Here is a 23,730-nt window from a genome sequence, read left to right on the forward strand (position 1 = left end):
TCTGGGAAATATCTATGTTTGTCAGCTGCTACAACGTTAAGTAGGTGAAAAAGATTCCCTTTCTTTCCCTTCGCCTATTCAAAATTTCAGATTTGAATCTTCGTATGCATCCATTCCTTTTCAATCCTACATTAAATGTATCAAATCTTGGACATAAGCTAGAAGGAAAGCAATTAATCAACAGTTTTGTCTGTTGTATCCTTTTGCATTTGTTGCTTTTTTTTTCAAAAACACCAAAACAAAAATTAAAATTGATGAGGTGATTTACTTTCAAAAAGAAATCGCAAAAGTGTAAGTAAATTTCACAGAAGCCTTTTCATAGTTCAGAGATACTATGTAGAGTTTTTATTTCATTCCACAATTTCTCAGTCCTTTATTGGTCAATTTATAAAATCCTTAATAACGTTACTGAAAGAAGCACAACTTATCAGTTGAGAAATGTATACATTTTAATTGTCTATTCTAACATGATGTCAGCTACACTACCAAAAATTTGACTAGCATTTACATGTACATTAAATGCCACTAAATAAACAGTACTTTTAGGAAATATCACTAATCAGTACATTAAATGCCACTATATAAACAGTACTTTCAGGAAACATCACTAATCAGTACATTAAATGCCGCTATATAAACAGTACTTTTAGGAAACATCACTAATCAGTACATTAAATGCCGCTATATAAACAGTACTTTTAGGAAACATCACTATTCAGTACATTAAATGCCGCTATATAAACAGTACTTTTAGGAAACATCACTAATCAGTACATTAAATGCCGCTATATAAACAGTACTTTTAGGAAACATCACTATTCAGTACATTAATTTTTATATCATTTTAGTAATGTTGGGAAAAATTTGTTTACAGTACTGAAAATTTCAGTCATTTTTCAGTACTGAAAATTTCAGTCATTTTTCAGTACTGAAAAATTTCAGTCATTTTTCAGTATTGAAAATTTCAGTCATTTTTCAGTACTGAAAATTTCAGTCATTTTTCAGTACTGAAAATTTCAGTCATTTTTCAGTACTAAAAATTTCAGTCATTTTTCAGTACTGAAAATTTCAGTCATTTTTCGGTACTGAAAGTTTTAGTCATTTTTAATACTAAACTTTTTGTCATCTTTAAGTACTTCTAAACATACAATATAAGGTAAATGTCAGAAAAACATAAAATGTTTTTTTTTATACTGCAACTAGTTGTGTTTATTTCATATAAAATATAGTAACACAGCTATATTGTGTACGATGTCAATTTCATCATGAAACACTTTCTCCACAATCAGGGGTCCATTAAGGGATGAAAATAAGTTTGACATTTGTGTTACGATTTGAATAGCTATCAATTTATTAATTTAAGTTGCAGTTTAAAAACAATATTAGGTCAATGTCAGAAAAATATATTTTTTTGTACTCGGCGCAAAAATGGGGAAGGGCTCAGTAGAACCTTGTCCTTCCCCAGTTTCTTCTCAGCCACATACAAAACATATTACTGACACTGAGAAACTGGGGAAGGACGAGATTTTACTGCGCCCTTCCCTTCCCAAGTTTTATTCAGAATACCAAAAAGTTTATATCTTAATGACATTGACCTAATATTGTCTTTATACTGCAACTTAAATTAAAACATTGATTTTTAAATCGTAACTATTATTTAATGAATGGCTGTTATTTATTTTTAATTTATTGAACCATAAAATTAATTTTTGACTCTTCACATTGAATGTGAAGAGTCAAAAATTAATTTTATGGTTCAATAAATTCAAAATAAATTATTGCCATTCATTATAAATAAATTTCTATTAAAAATAAGGCTCAAAGATATATATTAATACGAATAACAACGTACACAGATGTTTGCGTATGAATACACAACGTTAGAGTGGGCGTGTCGCCATAAAAATTGATAACATTGAAAATAAAGCTAATTATTTTAACCAATCAGAAGACAGTAAATTCACCAAATTTATTTATATATTAATAGCATAAATATCAAATTTAGTTGTATCCCTTAATGAACCCCTGATTGTAGAGAAAGTGTTCCATGATGAAATTGACATTGCACAAAATATAGAAATCAACGACAACGGAAGCCCGCAATGAACGGTGTTTTAATATTTTGCTGACGACAACTTCCAAATCTACTCAGGACCAGGATTCTTTAAGGTAAAAAGTTACGAAATATATCAATGTAGTTCACATTTGAGAAAATCATTTAAGAATTGAATGCTGCTTTTTGTAAATTTATTGGGGTGTAAAAGCGTTGACCGAAGTACATTTTGTATGAAGCGCGGAAGCGCTTCATACTAAAAATGTGCGCACGGTCAACGCTTTTACAACCCTATAAAGTTACAAAAAGAAGCATTCAATACTTATAATTACATTTTTTTTAGCTAGAATCATGAAAACACGATTTTTATCAAGTTTTCATTTAATTTACCTGTGCACTTTATTGTGGGACCTCGTGTCATCATGAATGATAAATGTTATTGTCTAATACAATTGTTTCAGGAATAGCACGAGATGTGCAGTTGGCCAATCAGAATAACGTATTATAATGAAACATACATCTAATGTAATTATTTGAGTATATGGTGGTCCTGAAATCAAATAAGGTGTTCAAACTTATTTTAGTTGGGTGCAAAACTATGGAAGGGAATATCCGCCAAAATTATACAATTCTTAATTTGTGACATGGCATGCAATTTCTTATTCGTAACATATGCTTTTTGTAAAAATGTATTTTTTCAGTCCGTTACACAAATTTCTACATTTCTTGATTTGTGAAATGTAATTTCTTGATACATGTGTAAACACAATTTCTTAATTTGTAAACGTATTTTCTTCATTCGTTACATGAATTTCTACATTACTTAATTTTTGAAATGTAGTCCCTTTGTTTTAGTCACGTTTTGTGAGATTGCGTCTGTGTAATTGTTTCCGCTGCCAGCCAAAGAGAAGTTGCATTTCTATATAAAAAATACAAGTTACAAATCAACATGTTACAAATCAAAAAAGTTTGACATGTCTAAAAGTCTTACAAATCTAGAATAACATAGTTTCACAATATTGCACACGATGTCGCTGTGGAGCCATGTCAACTCGTTCCTTCGCAAACTCGTACCCAATATTTACCAACTCGTATTTCTACCACAATATATCTCAACTTTTAAAAATGAAACCCATTTTCAGACATTTCAAGTATATTTAAATAATATTTATAATTTATTATATGAAGTTACGGAAGTGTTTCACGACTTTTTTTTTGGAAAAAAAATTTATGAAGAATCTTGTGCAATCTAATACCTTCGAATAGACCTGCAGAGCTATTTATTTACGTACACATCAATTTCTTCCAACCATTATTTTGTCTTGACAATAGATCCCATATTGACAGTTTGCTGACAATTTGCATATAGGCTATTTTTTTTGCGTGATTAAACCAAATATGTAATAAAATATACCTTCATGTGCCACTTTTTTTTAGTAAAATAAGGTCGAAATTTTGTATATTTGCTCAAAATTCGGAATTGAGGACGTATTTTTCCTTTCGACAGAAATACATAACTTTTTTTATTTTAAAAGATAAACATAATCTGTTTTTTGTTAAATTATTTGTAAATCCTGTTTTATATATAAGATGTTACGTAGTTTAAATTTGTGCAATGTTTTTTTTCTTCAAATAATTCATATTTTTTTAATGAAAGTTTACTGTTAAACACAATTTTTATTTATTTTTTTTTAAACTGAAAAAAAGTTTTAAATGTCTGAATATCTATATTATTTTCTTTTTATTAGACATTATGATAATTTGGACTTATTTGTTCACTCTGCACTTTCAGGTCCTCCTTTTTGCTACTTTGAGTCCTGTTACCAAAGACATATGTAAACATATGGGCTAATGTAAACATATGGGCTAAGTTGTAATATTTTTTGTTAAACTCATGTGGCTCTAGTGAACTAATAAAGTTTAATACCGCAGTCCAACTAGGCAACGATCGCTGTACGATCTGTGAAAAAATGTAAATTTTGACGATCGTAGTGCGATCGAAGTAAGGTGGTATCATGGTCGTGGTGAGCTTTTCAAAATCTTGATGAGCGTAGCCAACTTTGAACATGTTCAAAACAATTTGGTGTGGTCGTGGCGAATTCAGGTCGTAGTAGAAGCGTAGTGAGAGCACACTAAGGTCGTGGTAGGATCGCAAAGGTCGAGACCACTACGATCTCACAGCGACGTTATTACGACCTCACTACGACCATCACGTTCCACCGCGACCCAACTACGCTTCCACTACGACTATATCACGTTTACACCTTGCTGTTGACAATACATGATACTAGCACGCGCATGCCGTCCTCATTACGCATTTCTTACGATCTGACTACGTTCATACTACAACCATCATTCTCATTGTCATTTTCAAATAAAATATTAAATCTATCCAGGTTTTGTCTGTCTGTATGTAATTAAGACAACTTGTCCATTTTCTCTAACAGGCTCCACCATGCCTGACACATATGTGTCATCTCTGCTGGCGTTCACTAAAATATCGTCATTTGAGCTTAATGAAACAGCAATAGGTTGTAATTTAGGTTGAATGGTCGGTTATATCTCTGCTGGATCAGGATTCGTTACTATCAAAGCTCCCTCTGCCTCTATATCTACCCCTACCACCACGCCCACGTTTTCTAGTAGATTTTGGTGGCATGACTGTATTGTTTCGGAGAAATCGACGTATTAATCAGAAATAGAAGGAATGGACGAGTATTGATATGGAACACGATGTTGACGTTATTGTTGAGAACGTAGTAAGATCGCGGTATAAACGTAGTATTATCGTGGCAAGAACGTGCTATAATCGCAGTAGAAGCGTGATGCTATCGTGTTGCAATCGCATAAATCGTGATATAGTCATAGTGAGAACGTGATGAGCGTAGAAAGATCTTGATAAGCGTAGTGAGGTCTCATAATAAGCGCGGTGAAAACGTGGTATAATCGTAGCGGGATCGTTGTAGAAGCGTAATGAGGACGTGGTAGCATCGTGAAAGCAACGAAAATTTACATTTTCATGCCGCTCATACCTCGACCTCACCACGATCTGAATTTATTTTAGATCGCGGTGAGCGTTGTGCGATCGTGGTCTAGTGGGACTCAAGCTTAAAACAAATCTTTTTTAGTGCGTGCCGAAATATTTTGGTGATTACAGAGAACTGCTTTTAAATGTTCACCAATGTAGAAAAAACATCATATTTTGCTGTATATCTATTTAACTTAAAAAAAAAATGCACGATTTTACGTGGCGACGGTGTTTTTTTTAACCCAAAAAAATTTGAAATCTTGTTTTTAGGAACTTTTTTATGATTTTTTTAATTATAATTTATTATGAATGAATGGACCACAATTAATTATACATGATTTATTCAGTTTTGTATTGTTATAGTCACTGGCATACATTATTATCTAAGAAGAAAAACATATTTTTTTGCTGCATATTAATCTCATTTAAAAAAAATTGCACAATTTACGTGGCGACGGGGTTTTTTTTTAACCAAAAAAATTTGTTTTTAGGAACTTTTTTATGATTTTTTTAATTAGATTTTTTTTATTAATGAATGGACAACAATTAATTATACATGTTTTATTCAGTTTTGGTTTGTTATAGTCACTCGCATGCATTATTATCTAAATACAATTTTCCTTGAATATCGTTAAAAATCGGATTTTTCAGCTTTTCACCTGAAAAAACGGGACGGACGATGTTCGATTTTGTTTCATTATATGATTGGGTACCCTTCCCTGAACAAAATGATGTATCATATTGGTATAATAGTATCACTAAGAAAAAAATCAAGGTTTCACACAAACCTTACCTTAATTAAAGTTGTGTCTACCAGATAAACTGCCGTATCTAAATTTTCTAATAAATTATCGTAAACTTTGTTTATGTAATCCAACACAAAAAATGTGCTATATTCGACGGCAAATTGAATTGTTGTTTTGTAACTTCAAAATATCTCCTGAAGAGGTCCTGATTCATTTTTTGGACTATTCAACAGAATATATTCTGGAGATATACAGAAGAGACTACTAAAAACATGTTAAAAACGCCCTAGGTCTGTACATGAAGAGACATCTATATCAGCAGTTGAGTACTAGTGCTATTCTCAAGTATTTTTTGGACTTGTCTGTCTGTTTATGGTCCTTGAACAAAAAAATTCACTTAAATAATTTCCGCACTTTTGTATTATGCTTGACGATTTTTACTTGACATTTGTTATATTCAATGTAGTTTAAAGAACAAGTTTAAGCGATAGGGGACTATATATTGCTATGCAATAGACAACTTTCGAGTTCGATGCATTTCCGTCAAAAACTCTAATAATTGACAATCAGCATTGCTGTCATAAGGAGACTGTGATTAAGTACTTACATAACAAACTTTATTTTTTAGTTTATCCTGTATAATGACGATGATGAACGGTAATAGTGCAGGGATACAGGCGATCCCCTCTATCTAGTAAATGACGTCATAAAGGCGTGCATAATTGACGAGTTTCACTTAATGCCTTATTTCACTTATTGCCGCTAACATATAGAAAAAACTTTTGTTCATTTATTAATGAAAATGAAATAGTCAAATAATTATTCGCTTAAACAGCCAGTATAGATCAATTTTGTCATGAAATTGCCTCCTTTGAAAGTATGCAAAGTGCATGCAGGTCATAATTTAATTCGTTGAATGAATTTTTTTTTAACTATTAGTGGGTGCCATAGGAGGTCCACTGGAATTTTTAGCGAGAATAACTTGGCATGGGAGAAAGAAAGAAAGATCATTCACAAGTTGACTAACATTTGTTTTCTCTGTTTTGATTAAATAAAAAAAAAAGTTTTCAAATGAGACTGCATAAGATAAAAAGATTCCCTGAGGAACGCCTCCTTTTTTTTGTGCTCTCAATTTTCAACCCTCGAATTAAGATTTTCGATCTTAATTAAAATCAAACCCTTGCTTTCTAACTGATCTTTATTATGTGCCGGATCGGCAACTTTTTAATTTTATTTCATAAGAGAAAATATACATTGCCGTTAAACACATGCACGTTGTTTGCTTGGATACGCGCCACAAAAAGAAATAAATAGCCTAACTCCAGTATAATAAATTCTTGCATCACGTGATTTTTGCCACAAGGAGCTTACCTAAGGATAAATATCGAATATGGAAAGTGAAACTAAAATTCAAAACATAACATCTGAAGGCGGGCACATAGAAGAAAAAGAAGGTTTAATTTTTGGCAAAGGATTTCTAAGCAATCTTCTCTGCATGTGTTCAAAATATACATGAAATATTTGCAACTACCCCTTGTCTGTTCTATAAATTATATCTGTCACTTTAAAGAATTTAGATAAATAGGTAATGAGTCCATTGGACAAAGCCCCGCTTGCATATCATATAAAGTTATAAAAGGACATCACTGAGGAACAGTAAAAGTGATACTACCTAAATTTAATTTGTCATTGATCCAAGTTTTGTCGTAATAAGTATTGTTTATAAGTTACATAACATTTGGTTTAGGCAATTTAGACTAAAGTTAAAAATAGAAACAAAAAAATATCATTTTTTCATTTGTATAGGGGCATAACTCTAAAATGGGTAGAATGACGCCACTAAAATTCAAACTTGATCTGTTTTTTGTTGTATTTAGCATTGTTTATAAGTTTCATAACATTTTGGTTGAGAAAAACTAATGTTTATAGCGAACAGAAACGAAAAAAATCAGCATTTTTTTTTAAAGGAGCATTACTCTTGAACTGTTGAGGTGACCCCACCACAATTCTAACTTGATCTGTGTTCTGTAAAAATAAGCAGTGTGTATAAGTTTCATACTATTTTTTATTGGGGCAAACTACAGTAAGAGAATGGAAACGAAAAATTCAGCAAGTTTTCCAATTGTAAAAAATATACAAGAGCAACACAGGCTAAAGGTCCTGACTTCGGTCAGACACAAAAAGGCGGCTGGTTTCAACTGGTTTTATGCACGCCGATCATTTCCCCTTCATCTCTAGCCAATGTAGACATATATAATTTTAACATCCACAATTTTGAGTGTCATTGTCAAAGAATAAATTTCGAGGTCCCTAACGAATATTGCCCGGCTCTACATCTGCACTAAAAAGCCCACTCTAAACGAAACTTGCAGAAGGGATCTTTTACATATATGTACCATTATAGCTTGGTTGCTATATCTTCCTTTACGTTTAATATGACGGTGCTAGCTATGAAATTTAATTATGATTAAACTGCAAGATATCCGCTGTATCTCAAAAGGCTACCTGCTTCTTCAGAAAATCATATAGTAGTGATTATGTAAGAAATCCATTTTATTTTTACGAAGAGATAAAAACAACCAAAAAATTCAACAATACTGTATACAACTCTATAAGCAATCATCATTCCAAAATTTTAAACAGTTACACCAAAAAAATAGTTTCGTTTCCACAGTTTTACGCAATTCGACTTTTGTAACTCGCAACTCGACTTTTTCAACTCGGAACTGTACTTTCTTAACTCGCAACTCGACTTTCTTAACTCGCAACTCGACTTTCTTAACTCGCAACACGACTTTTGTAACTCGCAACTCGACTTTTGTAACTCGCAACTCGACTTTTGTAACTCACAACTCGACTTTTGTAACTCACAACTCGACTTTTGTAATTCGGTACTCGAGTTTCTTAACTCGCAACTCGACTTTCATAAGTCTTATTGTGCCTACAAATAGTAAGCAATCGTACAATTCTCGACTTTCATCATCGGATAATTGTATTGTCACTAAATCAAATACAGAGTTATACAAATCAAGTTTTTCTTTTAGTGGTCCAAAAGCGTGGAATTCATTATCCAGTGAAATTAAAAAAATCAAAAAGTATATCTGCTTTCAAATACTCTCACCAGTCGGAAACCCAGTTGAAATAGAACAAAAGAATCTAAGCTCTTTATTAGAGAAGGCGATAAGTGCTTACTTTAATGTTTACTATAGACTATAGTCTCAACATTTTTAAATGTTAATAGAAATGAATAAAACGATAATTTTATCCTCAATTACGAAGTGTTTTATTTTAAAAACACCATATGCATAAGTTTTCAATTTATCTATTACATAGTAATGCAGAACAAATAGATATCAAGTCCACGTCATGGGTATCTATCAAGTTGATGTAGAAAATGCATAACCTCCGATTTTTTTTTTTTAAATTTACCACGCACGGAGAACCTATCAATCTATTAGTTCAGTAATTTTCGTGTCTGCCCTTCCATTATGTGACACAAGAAAAAGAAAAAAAAAACATCGAAAAGAGAAAATCGAGTGCACCTTTTTGTTAAGGCGTGTTTGAGGAGTATATTTTGTCTTTGAAACGTACAAAGCAAGAGTATTTGATATATCATCTCGCTTCAGATTCTATCATTTTTATATATCAAAGCTACAGACTGACTTTATAACTTAAAACAATCACAGTACGAAAAGATAAAATATATGGGTCAAGTGAAATACCTATCTAATGAATCACAAAAACAGAGTAGGTGTGTGGTCGAATAGCTATGTTTTTTTCTAAAAGTACTTGACGACAGTCTTTTAAGTTGGATGATGAAAATGCATATCTTCGAGAAAAAAAAATTGTGTGTGATAACTAGGGTTTATAATCTTCAACCACTGACATTTTTTAGTCTGCCCTTCCACGAAATATTTAATTATAAATTTCATAAATGTTTAAGAATTTTCGAAAATTCCACCAGACAACCGATCAGACAATAGTTTTAAGTTGAATCAATGCAGACTGCAAGATCATTAACTGATGCTCATTAGCTAGTAGATACATTTATCTTTTAAAATACAACTGACATATAAGGATCGTAATGGTGCTATGTGGATATTATAGCTTTGAATAATTATCACGTGTTATTTTTGTGTATACTTGTGTACAGAGAATTAGGTATAATGAACTATGTATGTATATTTCTTTCTATCTTGTTCACCATTGTAAATTATTACTTGTATTATTTGTCTGCCTCTTGTTACAGTGTAAACTGTCTAGAGTGTTAATAAAAGTTGAAGTTGAAGTTGATAAATTTATCGGTTTTCAAGAGCAAGATTGGCAGCGCGTCATCCCTACAATGGCATCCATTTCAACGATTGTGAAAATGAACTGGCGTAATGAGGAGATAATTTTAACGAAGTAGAATCCTGACTGTTACACGTCATTATATTTTTCAAAGTGTCAAAGAGGTATGGCCAATTTCCCGTGAATTCTTTTCATTCGATAAGATAGGTAAATTATGTTTTAAATAGCCCGATAGATGCTAATTATAGTACATTAAAATACGTCATATCATCTATTTTCATACCTTAAAAGGTATTCCTACAAAAAACAAGGCCAAGACTTTTTTTATTGATTTTTTATATTGATTTTATATAACTGTTAACACCCTTTATGCGCATGAGGTAACATGACACGTAACTTGTTAGGAAGCCAAATAATATTGAACAAATTCAAATAGGATGCTCTTTATCTCATTCTGAATATATGTGCATCTGTATTTGTCCTGGTCTTAAAGGTTTTATCGTCTGTAAGATAAGATAAGATCATATATATTTTAACCGGGCGACGAAATCTGACATTAGTTGGTCATAAAACACCTTGTGTTACCACACAACACATGGAATATGGCATTTCCTGGCATTTTAACAAATACAACAGCTTCTTGATGTTTTACATTTAATTACGATTTGTAGTGTATTTGATTTGTTCTGTGGTGTTGTTTTATTTTCTGATGACTTAGGTACCGGTACAGGGACAGTGGTACAAATTTCAGTAGTAGTATCTACACAGTTGGTGGATTGGCGACAAAATTGCTGTTGACTGCATTTGTTACATTTAATACCATGTTCAAAAAGATTTCCCAAACTTGTTTGTGTTGTTTTTGAAACTTGTGTCATGGAGTCATTTTAGACCTCATTTTATATTTTGGTGAAAATATAGTTTTCAGCAAAACGGCATAAGTTTAAGACATTTTTTTTACTAATTCTATTGTCCGGTAAACACAAACAAGTTGTTGTGTAAACAACATATGTCTAGGTAACCTGGTCTATAAGGGTTCTTTGTCCTGCCCAGCAAAGACCTTTCCACGCCCCCTTTTACCCCAAAATATCAGGATAACTAAGACAGCTTGATTGTTTAACGAATCTGATTGGACAAACCTGAAACAGTAACGCAAAATCGAACAAGTGAATTTCGGTCCCAAAATTGGCATTATTGAATGCGCTTTAGAAGATATAAGATCTACAACAAAATTCACTGTGTTTGTTTTAACTGTTTTCAGGTGAGTCAAGTATTTTTATTTAGTATTTTATTTAATTGCATCATGAAACTTCGTTAAGTTTCATTTCCATTTTATTTAGTAAAGTTGAAGTTAGTTATCTATAAGTTCTGCAAGGAAAGAAATCAAAACCAAATTGTTGTTTCTCGATCAGTGTAAATAGATGTATATATGTTCAAAAAAGGTTGGTTTATTCTTCCCAAACTTTCTGTACTCAAGGGTATTTTTAAACGCGTTATAGAATTAAGTTTTACGCTCGCATGTTGGAAATGATAAATTTAACTTATCGCTTGTTCATACGTAATACGATTTAAGGTCAGTTCCGCAAGATATTGATTATTTTAATAAACGCGTTTTGCGTAATTTTCACATGTGTAGATTAATTTAATAAGAAATTGTTTATCGTAAACTATTCTTGTCGTTTAGTCCTATATTATTATGATTCATGAATGTTTGATACAAAGCAAGCATTTATATTTTAAAAGCTAGTTTCCCCAATTCATATTTTAGTTTCATATTTATATTATTTGCATATTCACGATTAGTTTCGTAACGGTAAGTTTGTCTCGATTTCGAATATTTCTCAACCAATGCTCATTGTCGGAATTGATTATTTTTGGGCTGGTAGGTTAATAGTTTTAGTTTTTACAAGCGCCATATATGCTCTATCATGTTTATATTTCAAAAGATACCAGATCGCAACATGTTCTTACATGCCCGTTGTCAAAATAGTATATATTCAATATGTTATGCTGTTCAGCACGTTCTTTATGCTCTGTTAGGTTCAAATAGTCGGTCTCGCATTATGCTCATATATTTAAGATTAAGTCCGCATCTTGCTTATATATTTGAATGCTAAATAAGCTTTTATTTATAAGAAATATTATAAGCATACGTGTTCGTCAGTTTAAATGCATATTCTCATGCATTTACATAAAATTTGTATACTAGTATAGATATTATTTGATCATTTATATGAATTACATGTTTCTATTATTTATTCCAATGAAGAAGGCCGTAATGGCCGAAACGTATGGGAATTTGTGTTATAGTTTTTATTAATGATTATCGAATGCGCTTTAGAAGATATAAGTTCTACAACCAAATTCACTGTGTTTGTTTTAACTGTTTTCAGGCTATTACCCATATTCATAAGTCCGTACCATAACAGGCAAACGACAGTCCATAAAACCCAGCATCCGACAAACCTGATACCAGTCAGAATCCCAACTCTGATACTTGTATACAATGGCCTTATTTTAAGTTATATGTATATTACACATGTAACATTTGAGCTTCATTGCTATATAATCAATTCTCGTGTTATTGGTTATGTACAGGCATCTACTCCAGTTTGAAGGCAGTTGTTCCTTGCAAATATGTAATAAATGTAAACACATGAATAGAAAGTTAGTCAAGAGTATGTACAGTCATAGGAATGCATGCAGTAAGCGATACAATCTAATTAAAAACCGATCTCTCATCGCTCCTGTTTCTGATATGTCGCGTGGGAATTCTAACGAAACCGGATTTGAGGTCACATGTGAGTGAACTAAAAGTTATGAATTTATAAAGATATGCAAATGAGTTGACGACCTATTAATAAGCCAATCAAAAAAGTTTATGAATTATTTTGACTGACGATTTCGTCGTAAATAAAATGAGTTACATCCCTTTGCCTTACGTTAAACTTCCAAGATCGTGGAAGACTCAATTTCATTGGTCGAAAAGACACACCTACGACATATCAGAAACAGGAGCGATGAGAGATCGGTTTTTAATTAGATTGTAAGCGATACATTATTTGTTTTTCTTTAATAAAATGATATATAGTCAAAATGATCCAGAATGACTATGAGTTAAGCAAACATCCCAAAAAATATGATAAAAACATTATTATCTAATATTTCAACACCAAAAAAATCAAAAAATCCATGTGAGACTAGAATCCTTTCTTGAAAATAATATTTCCCTTCAAGTTCTAGGCTCTACCGATTGAGCCACGGCAGTAAGTAACCTGTGGTATTAATCAACTATATAGGTACAATTTAGCGATGTTCCACTTTTTCATTGAAAAGTTGTTTCTTAGGTAATAAGGACACACTAAACCAATTTCATTTTTGAGGGAAAGGTTGTATTAATTACAACAATATCAAAAAACATAACTTTTTTTTGGTTTGAAATATCCTACTTGGGGGATTCCCTGTTTTTCAAACCTAAAAACACCCTAAATTCTGCATCTTTGACTTTCATCCTTTTTTAGGGTTGAAATAACTATCTTTCGCACATATCATGATATATATATTAATCGAGATATTGATCAAAAAGCATTTTTATTTTTTGTTTTTAAAGTAAATTTTATTCTTTCAGCACTTTTTAAAATTGGCCCTTCTGTGAAAAAAATTATCGGGAAATTGGCCCTACCTCAAATTTTATAAGTTCAGCCACACGGTAAACTATAGGTGGTTTTTTATACGACCGCAAAAAATTGTTTGGGACCGTATAATGGTATGACGTCGTCGTCGGCGGGTTACACGCCATTATTCCGACAGCCCATTAGTCCGACAACCCATTAGTCCGACAACCCAATAGTCCGACAACCCATTTTCAATTCCTAATGTAATGGGAGAGCACCGATTCTTAATTAACATGAATATGAACTACCTTTCTTAAAATCAATAATATCTAAATATTTTTCTTCTTGAAACAGTCTTTAAATGAAAAATAAGTGTCAAGTATGCCACAAAACACATAATGTACTAAGTTTTTACAATAAGATAATTTTACAAAGACACAAGCGGGACAAGAAAGTCACACATTGTCTTAGATTTTTTACTAGTTGTTATTGGCTTTTATACTTCACCCGTTCTATTTAAGCAGTCAAATTGCGTTGACTGTATATTTCTATGTCATATACAGTCACTGACCCTGTCACACGATATCACTTTTCCTCATGAATATATTTAAATAGAAGTTGCCGAAATGTTCATGTCCGTCATATTTGTTTTTCGTCATAAGTTTTGTTGTAAATCATCAGTCCTGCACCTTACCAACCATTGTAAAAGAGGCATATTTTTTCTAGATTTTAAAATAAGCTTGGGATATAAAATTGGTATCCCTACAAATATATTAAGTGTCATCCATTAGACTATGTCTGATCGATTGCTATTGGAAGTGCTGTGTACTGGCTCCGTATTTCGTGGATTCACATTTCCGAAAATGGTACCGTATTTATTATTGGAATTGCTCATCTTTTCTGAGCACATATTTCGTCCTATTTGTCATCTTATTTTTTAGGATCTGGGTATGTATTTGTCTCTGTTTTTCTCATTTTGACTGACGCCACATAAGTCCCTTATTTCTGCGACAAAGTCAATTTAAATAAAACTCAGATGAGCGACACAAGGGGTAGAAAAGAGGGCGGGTAGTGTAATCCAACTCCGATATATTTATTTATGTAGGTAATTGTGGTGAAACCTCACTACCCTGATACGTGAAAGGGGAAAACCGAAGATCTAGTGAAAGAAGGTAGATCAAGACACACAAAAAAACAAGCGAACTAGAACAGCACAGACTGACAGTGGACACACAAACGACGAAATATAAAGACAAATAAAATACTCAGACACGTAAAACGAAACAGGGACGAAGGTGAGGAATGAGCAGTTGCAATTAGCATGTGTATCAACTCCAATATAATGAGACAAATATCCCGCATGAAAAGAATAATTGGAATCAAAACGGACAACTACAAATATTACAGAGAACAGAGTTGGTATTTTTAGAGAAAATTTACCAATACACACAAGACAGACGCATTGTCGGAGTAATGGGTTGTCGGAATAGTGAGCTGTCGGAAGAATGGGCTGTCGGAATAATGGTTGTCGGAATAATGGGATGTCACCCGTCGGCGTCGTCGTCTGCGTCGTCCAAAGTACATTGGTTTCCGGACAGTATCTTTAGTTAACGAAAATAGATCTTTATGAATTTTTTTCAGAAGGTTCAATACCACAAAAGGAAGGTTGGGTTCGACCTTGGGGATGGTGGTCCAAACCGTTTAGGAATTAGAGGCCCAAAAGGTGCCCAAAGCAAGCATTTTTCTAGTTTAAGGATAATAACTTGTGTATAAGTATTTCAATTGCTCTGAAATTGTACCACAATGTTTAAAACCACAAGTAGAAGGTTTGGATTCATTTATGGGGTTATGGGTCCAAAGTTTAGGAATTAAGGGCCAAAAAGGGGTAAAAAACAATCATTTTTCTAGTTTCAAGACAATAACTTACAAGTGTGTAATTGTATGGATCTCTCTAAAATTGTACCACAATGTTCCATACAACATGGGGGAGGCTGGTATTAAGTTTTTGGATTAATTGCCCAAAATATGTAGGAATTAGGGGCCAAAAAAGGACTGTTTCTAGTTTCCAAACAGTAGCTTGTGTTTAAGTGAATGGATCTCTCTGAAATTGTACTACAAGGTTCCATACTACAAAGGAGAGGATGGGATTGAGTTTAAGGGTTATTGCTTAAAGGGGGGTTTCGATAAGTTGGGGGGATTTTTGTTTACAAACTTTTTAAGGGATTCTTTTTTTTTCAAAATTTTTCAAATTTCGATTTTTGAAAAGTTTCAGAAGAAATCTTCAATTGTGCAGTAGATTTGTTAGATCTTTGACCACATTTATTTTGTGACAAAAACCTTTATTATGTAAAAAATTCGATCACAATCCAAATTCAGACAGTATCAAGCAAGAATATTGTGACCAAATTTGCCCCAACCGTTCAGGGTTAGACCACTGCGGTCGTAAAAAGTTGCGCCCTGCGGAGCACCTGGATGTTGTTGAAATTATATTTTGTTTATATACATCTATTCTTTACATTTGTGTATTAATAGATTAATTTTGTTTTATTCATGTAATTGATATTGTATGTAGAGAGCCTTTCAAACGTTATACTACAAATAAGCTATTACGTTATACTACATGTACATATGTGCTCATATGTAGTATGTGTGCTCATATGTAGTATATGTGCTCATATGTAGTATAACGTATTCAGAGATAAATATTTTAATTTGATTGAGAGCCTTTAAGTTACTGAAAATTGGTTTAATCCAAATGAGTTACTCTCTTTAAATAAAGATATTATTATTCTTATTATTATAACTGGCAACTCGACTTTCTCAACTTGCAACTCGATACTCGCAACTCGATAACAAGTGAATCTCTTGCGAATTCAGTATTATGCCGAAATGATGTTAGAGGCAGACTAAATGGGGGTATGGGTACAGGACCCCCCTTTTTGGAAAAAAATTGGTTGCTTATAATTAAATAGGGAATCACTGAAGCTTGACTGGAACAGGCCCCGTCTTAGGCATTCAGTGGGCCCCCACTTATCCACGTTATCCTTGTCCGTTAACTTATCTAAAATTGTAAAAACTGTTCTCCCCTTATATACTAATAAGCTTAATTATTTTATTAAACTAGGGAACAAGAAATCTTCATAGGGATATCTAGATTGGACATTTTCTAAGGGGATCCACAGAACTCTGTGTCTCATCTGCAGTTGCTGCTGTCAGTGTAATGTGAAAGTGTGATGTTGACTTAAAATGTGAGTATATTTATCAGTAAAATACAGAATTTAAAAGAATATATATGTGTATAATACTCCTATATAAACTATGGTTTTTATGTACTGATAATAAAATCAATGTTATACCAATAACAAAAAAATATATATAGATCTAATTGTAGAGGTAAAATTGGCATATTCTTATTAGAAAAATTTTCTTGTTCTAGTTTATGGAATGCAATGATAAATTATAAATTACAAAAAATCCTTAATCTCACTATTGCACATGTCAGAAATGCGAAATATGTGCATGACTCATCTTCAAAATTCCTTAGTAATAACCCTGATTGGTAATGTTACCGTAGTATTTGATGATTATTTTACGAAAATTGTACCCTGAATTTTATTTTTAGATTGCAGCAACAGAATGAAGAATTCCAAGAGTCTAATACGGTTTATTTAACAGGATTTTATCACTGAATCAACATCCTACACGAATATAACATACAAATAAATGAAAGAATCCATGGGTACTAATAGTAATTATGTGCAGGGGAGAACTTTTCAACAATACTTCAATATAAGAGACATATAGAGGTGTATTTTTAAAGAGACCGAAAGAACCTGTAATTACTCGCCATGAGTGTATATTTTCCCAACCAGAAGCTCGTTCATAATAATATACAATTTCAATTAAAATTATTGTATGAACATTACAGATAAAGTCTCAAAAGAGAAAATTTAGTTTTAGATAAAACATTACGTACAAAACATTGAAATAAAAATAATTTTTACAAACTTTTAGTCCTTTCCATGTTGTGGGACATGTAGAAAGTTTATGCTTTAACCATTTATGTAGCTCCATATAGGGAATTGGGTACCTGCCCCCCCCCCCCCCCCAAAAAAAAAATCCGACAGCAATCAATCGATAAAAAACACCAAACAAAAATCAAAAGGGAAACATGCCATTCGTACACTTATTTAATAAATAGTAATTTGTTTCAAAGTTGATCAACAAATACAACTAAAATCCAGGATATGCGAGTCATCGATGTATATGACATTGCTTGTCTTCTTGCTTTATTGTCGCGCCTGTGACATGCGAAAGATACAGATAACAATCCTACGGCGTTAGCTATTCGTATTGAGCTTGATATTTTATATGGTAATTGACTTGAACTGGAGGCTTCATACCTTGTGTACAGATGGCTTATACATGTATAACGAAAGTCTGTATTATGTCTGTTGGCCTTGACCTCATTTTCATTTGGAAACAAATTTCTATTTTTGTTATGTTAATTTCTCACTTACCTATTAGTGAACTACCGAAGTGGACTATTTACCGGGTTTGTAATAACACGAGCAACAGGATGGGTGCTACATTTATATGTGGAGCAGGATCTGCATACCCTTCTGACAGGAGCACCCGAGATCAAACCCATGATGGGGTTCGAGTTGCTTAGTAATTAGTTTTCTATGTGTATTGTATACTATTATTTGTCTAATTTGCACAGGTCATTGGTCAATATTAAATTTTGGATTGTCTATTTCTTTAACCAATAGATAAAACTAGATCTACATGTAGTGTATGAAATGATTTATGATTTAAATGTCTTGTCTAGCAGGGTTCATGTGACGAGTCACCTTGACTTTATTTTTTCATGGTTCATTGGTCAATATGTAATTTTCATGGTTTTGTCTGTTTCTTGTATAAGATAAGCAATAGCAAAACTATATTACGTGTGTGTAATGATTGTCAGCTATACATGTCTTTCTGACTTAAATTGGTTTATCTCGCATTGACTTCATTTTCATGGATCTTTGACAATGTGTGGTGTATGTGACACTTGTACTAAAACTCTATCCTTGGACTATCAGCATAAAATAATTCGTGTATAGAAAAGCAGGCGAGACTTTTCAGCTTGAGCATTCTTGTTGCATCTTATGTTATAAGTTGAATTTGAGACATTATTGGTTAGAGCTTACAGGACTGACTTTTATTGTTGAGGGCCAAGAAATTTGAACAACAAGAAAGAAAGAAAGAAAGAAAGAAAGAAAGAAAGAAAGGTTGTATAAAACATGCTCACTACCAAAAAAGAAGACATATTTAGTCGATATAATATTATCTTAAATATGTTCAGTTACTGTTAAATTCTTGTGAAGGCTCGATTCGTGTTCATTTCCCATAAAAAAAAATCTTGTGGTATCTGATTCACTTTAATTTCATAGGTAGAAAATGTGTCTGTAGTTTAGATAATTCTTTTACACTAACCGTGATTTTGAAAGTGCTTGAGGTCAAGGACAAAAAAAAATCAGTTTTTGAAATTGAACACTCCTTGACTTGTAACGTAAAAGATGAAGAAAACCGAATTAGACTCCATATAGCTCAGTAATAGACTGAAATATCTTTGGTAGAAGGGTTACTGTTTCGTGGGGATTTAACTAATATTTCTTTTTATATTTAGAATATGTATTTTAATTGGATTCTGCCTTTACTACCCTAAAAATTAGTCCAGCTTTTCATTCAAAATCTACTGCTGTCAAAATTCGTATGCTATATTAAAACCACATAAAGAACAATAAGAAGCAAAAATCTATGTTCTTGCCGTTGAATAGAAAATATCAATGTTGGTAAAAATAAGGAATGTGGTTATAATTTTCAAGGACACAACTATAATTCACCAAAGTTTTAGGTAGATATACGCAATTGTAGTCAATTGTACGTCCTTGATAGAGTGCGTAAAAGTCGCTATAAAAGATTTAAACATGTGAAATGTGAATATGAAACAATTCACATGAGAATATTAACTCCCTAATGTATAACAAAACAATTTACAAACAACAAATGGGACCGAAATGAACCAACCACAACCACTAGACTACAGGTTCCTTACTTGGTCCAAGGTTCATGTTATAAAAATATCTTGAAACGTGTGCTTATTCTTTTAAATTACTTTGAAATTATTACTGATAACAAACGTGAACTCTATTAAAGACTTCATTGCAATTCAAGTGCTACAAGACAGTGGCGGATTTAGAGGGGGGGGCCAGCCCCCCTCCTTTTGCCGGAGGAAAAATTTTGGTTGCTTTTATAGGGAATCACTGAAGCGTGACGGGAGCGGGCCCCCTCTTAGGCAGTCAGTGGGCCCCCACTTTTTGAAAATTTCTGGATCCGACACTGCAAGAAAGTATGAAAGAACAACAGATTTAATATAGACGACTGCATATATGATCTACATATTTAGTTCTATTAATAAAACAAGGAGATGTGGTATGCCTCCCTACTAACAACAACAGAACAAGGATACTATATTATATAGCAATAATGTTCAGCGTAGGACGTCGACAAAATCGGTTTAACCCGCCACATTTATATGCACCTCTGTCCCAAGTCGGACACAGTCATGTTATAGATATGTCTTTGTGTAGTTAAAAATACATTTAATTTTATTGAACAAGTTAACAATAAATACTAGTAGGTCTTGTAATAATAGAGGCCCACCGGGATGATGATCGGGAGGGGGGGGGGCAGGAATTTCGAATTCCACTGGAAAATAAAGGTATAAAGGTATATTAGATAGGGACAGAAATTTTGCCATGCAACAGAGTTGTTGCAAGGGTTCTTCACGTGCAGAGATCTTGTCACTCTCTTTACATGAGCCATTGGATTTATCCTCGCCATATGCATTCTGACAGGACGTAGCTGCAAACTTGATACATCTTGCACAGCCAGACGGACGCCCCACTTTGGCAAGCTTTTTACTGCCGGTCGGAACAGGACCAAGTGACCATATTTCTAATCCCAACTCACCCTTGGGCCTTATGAAATTTGTGATAGCATAACCGAGTTTTTTTTATTAGGTCATGAATTTGACTACAACTTTCAGTACTGGAAAATAACTAAAATTTTCAGTACTGCAAAATGACTGAAATATACAGAACTGAAAAATGACTGAAATTTTCAGTACTGAAAAATGGCTGAAATTTTCAGTACTGAAAAATGACTAAAATTTTCAGTACTGTAAACAAGTTTTTCCCAACATTACTAAAATGATATAAAAATTAATATAATGAATAGTGATGTTTCCTAAAAGTACTGTTTATATAGCGGCATTTAATGTACTGAATAGTGATGTTTCCTAAAAGTACTGTTTATATAGCGGCACTTAATGTACTGATTAGTGATGTTTCCTAATAGTACTGTTTATATAGCGGCATTTAACAAATGTTTAATGTACATGTAAACGATAATCAAATTGTTGGTAATGTATGCAAAATATTCAAATTCAATGAAATCATGATTCAAGGTACAGATTTTCTTAATCGTCAAACTTAAACATATTGTTGACGCACAGCCACCACCGCGTAAAACAGCATTCAAAATTCTCACCGTGGAGGCGAGACAAAACACTCACAATTAATCTTCTACATTGGTACCTTTTCATAATAATAAGAAATTGAGATATCATTCAATAGACTGTTTGAAAAGACTAGTTTGTGGTATGCTTTAATCATTCTGTTGGTAAAATCACAACATTTGCTTACCTTTCTAGGCATGTCTTGAACGTAATATATGACTATACATCAAAATCTTTGGCAAAAATACTGTAACAAAATACATCTATTCATTAAAAGTTTAATAAATATTCATAAATACAAAATTGTCATTCAAAAAAATATTATATACCTGTTTGTAAACAAAAAGTATAATCTTAAATACTCTTTAAAATGATATTATTTTCATAATTTGTGTACTGTTTCGGAGGGGACTTTTGTCCCCTACGAAACTGCTTCTAAACACACATATTTTTGCAATTTTAAATGTTTCCTATAGACATTCCAGTTTGTTTACTTTATATACTAGAAAAATCTCATTTTTTTCTGAATTGGTGAACCATTTTTTATCGATAAAGATTAGACGGTACTTCACATATGAAGGTACAACTCATGTTACGTAGTGGACATTTTGATGCGTTTCGAAGTTGACAAAACCGTTTCGTAGTGGACAAAAAGTTTCGTAGTTGACATCAACCCTATTCGATGTTAATAAAAACATAATAAAAATTACATGAAACTAACCTTTGTTATTTGCTTTGCACGAATATAATTGAAAAAAGAGTAAAAAAAAGACTGCATGGTAGTGGTAGTGTCCACTACGAAACGTTTTTCTCCCAAACTTGTTTCGTAGGGGACCGTTTCGTAGGGGACGTATTCACATATTTTATTTTTTTCTCACAACCCTATGTTGCAATAGTAACAAGACTGACTGTATTCATCAAAGCGTTATTGAGCTGTACACTGATATTTTTTTCATAATTTTAAAACCAGTTACTGAAAGAGATTTGACCCGTTTCGTAGTGGACATTTACAAAAATACGGTATCACTCTTGTCCATTTGATGTGCTCAATTTTTCTTACCAACAGTTTAATTGCCGTTATAAAAGCATCACTTCTTTTGTAAGACCCTAATGTTTATATCTCTTGCAAACAAAACATTACATTGATTTTATAAAACTGTTTATAAGCAAGTTTTAATGACTTCGTTTCGTAGTGGACATTATGTTAGGGACACACCTTCTAAAATAAAAAATCCTATGTTAAAAGCTGTTTATTAAAATATGTTGGCTCTAAACATACTTTTGAATTATTAAAGAACTTATATTAAGTAAAATTAATATTTATTTCTACATTTGTTTACGATATTTTAGAGTATGAATGTTGAACAGGCGGTCTAGGGACATGCCTTTTTGGTTGTTTTGGACCATTCAGGAATCAATATCTTATCAATCCCTCTAAAAAATAAACTGTTTCTTTGCTTAAAAATGTTATATCTAATTCAATGTCCTGACTGCACAAAAAATTACTTGCAAAGCTCAAACACATTTTTTTTAAAGTGGTTGGGACAAGAAAGTACGTTTTTATTGAAAAACACCCTTATATGCCCTGAACTTCTCAGAGTTTAAACTAACACTAATTTTCTTAACTACCCTTACCTCGAATGAAAGGTCATCACAGATTGTAATGTAAACAATATGCACATGTTTATTTACTGGTAACATTCCCAAGTTATGTCTCTGTGAGATGGAACACAGAGAGCATAACTAGGAACCAGTATGTAAACAAAATTAATTTTCTATGAATATTAAGATCTTCCCAAAAGAGGCGTGTTTTGAGAAACAGCTGTATTTACAAAGTGCAACCTAAAAAAAATCATCAAGCTCACGGCCGACACTCGGCTAACCGAGAAATTGGTCAGTTAATCTATATTGAGTTTGCGGCTATATGGGCGTTTGGTCTGTTAATCGGGTTGGATAAAGTCTGTTAATCAGGTGTTATCGGGAAAATCATTGCAAGATTCCTTTGTATAACTTTTTTTAAATATATATTTTATCATAAAATCTATTCATATCTGACAAAACAATTCAGTGTACTGAATCCAGCGGTGTAATTATTTTTTTCCAGCTTTGGTAAACGATCTATAAAATGAAAAGACGAGTTACTCATCAATAAATTTATACACATTTTACACACGCAAAATGTACACAAAATGACAAGTTGGTTGAATTTACTTGCATGCAATATTTTGAGCATCGTAACAAGACAGACATTATGTTTGTCAACCATATTAATATCATTATAAGAAAAATCTACACGAAAATCTGTATTATTGTGGCATAATTCAATTTTTATTAAAATCCTGGTCTGTTGATGGGTCGCATGTATAAGACGCGGTCTGTTAATTGGTCTGTTGAGAGTTATAAATGGCAATAAAAGTATAATTTGATTGCTATAT

Source organism: Mytilus galloprovincialis, chromosome 12 (assembly GCF_965363235.1).
Source record: "Mytilus galloprovincialis chromosome 12, xbMytGall1.hap1.1, whole genome shotgun sequence".
Taxonomy (NCBI): Eukaryota; Metazoa; Mollusca; class Bivalvia; order Mytilida; family Mytilidae; genus Mytilus; species Mytilus galloprovincialis.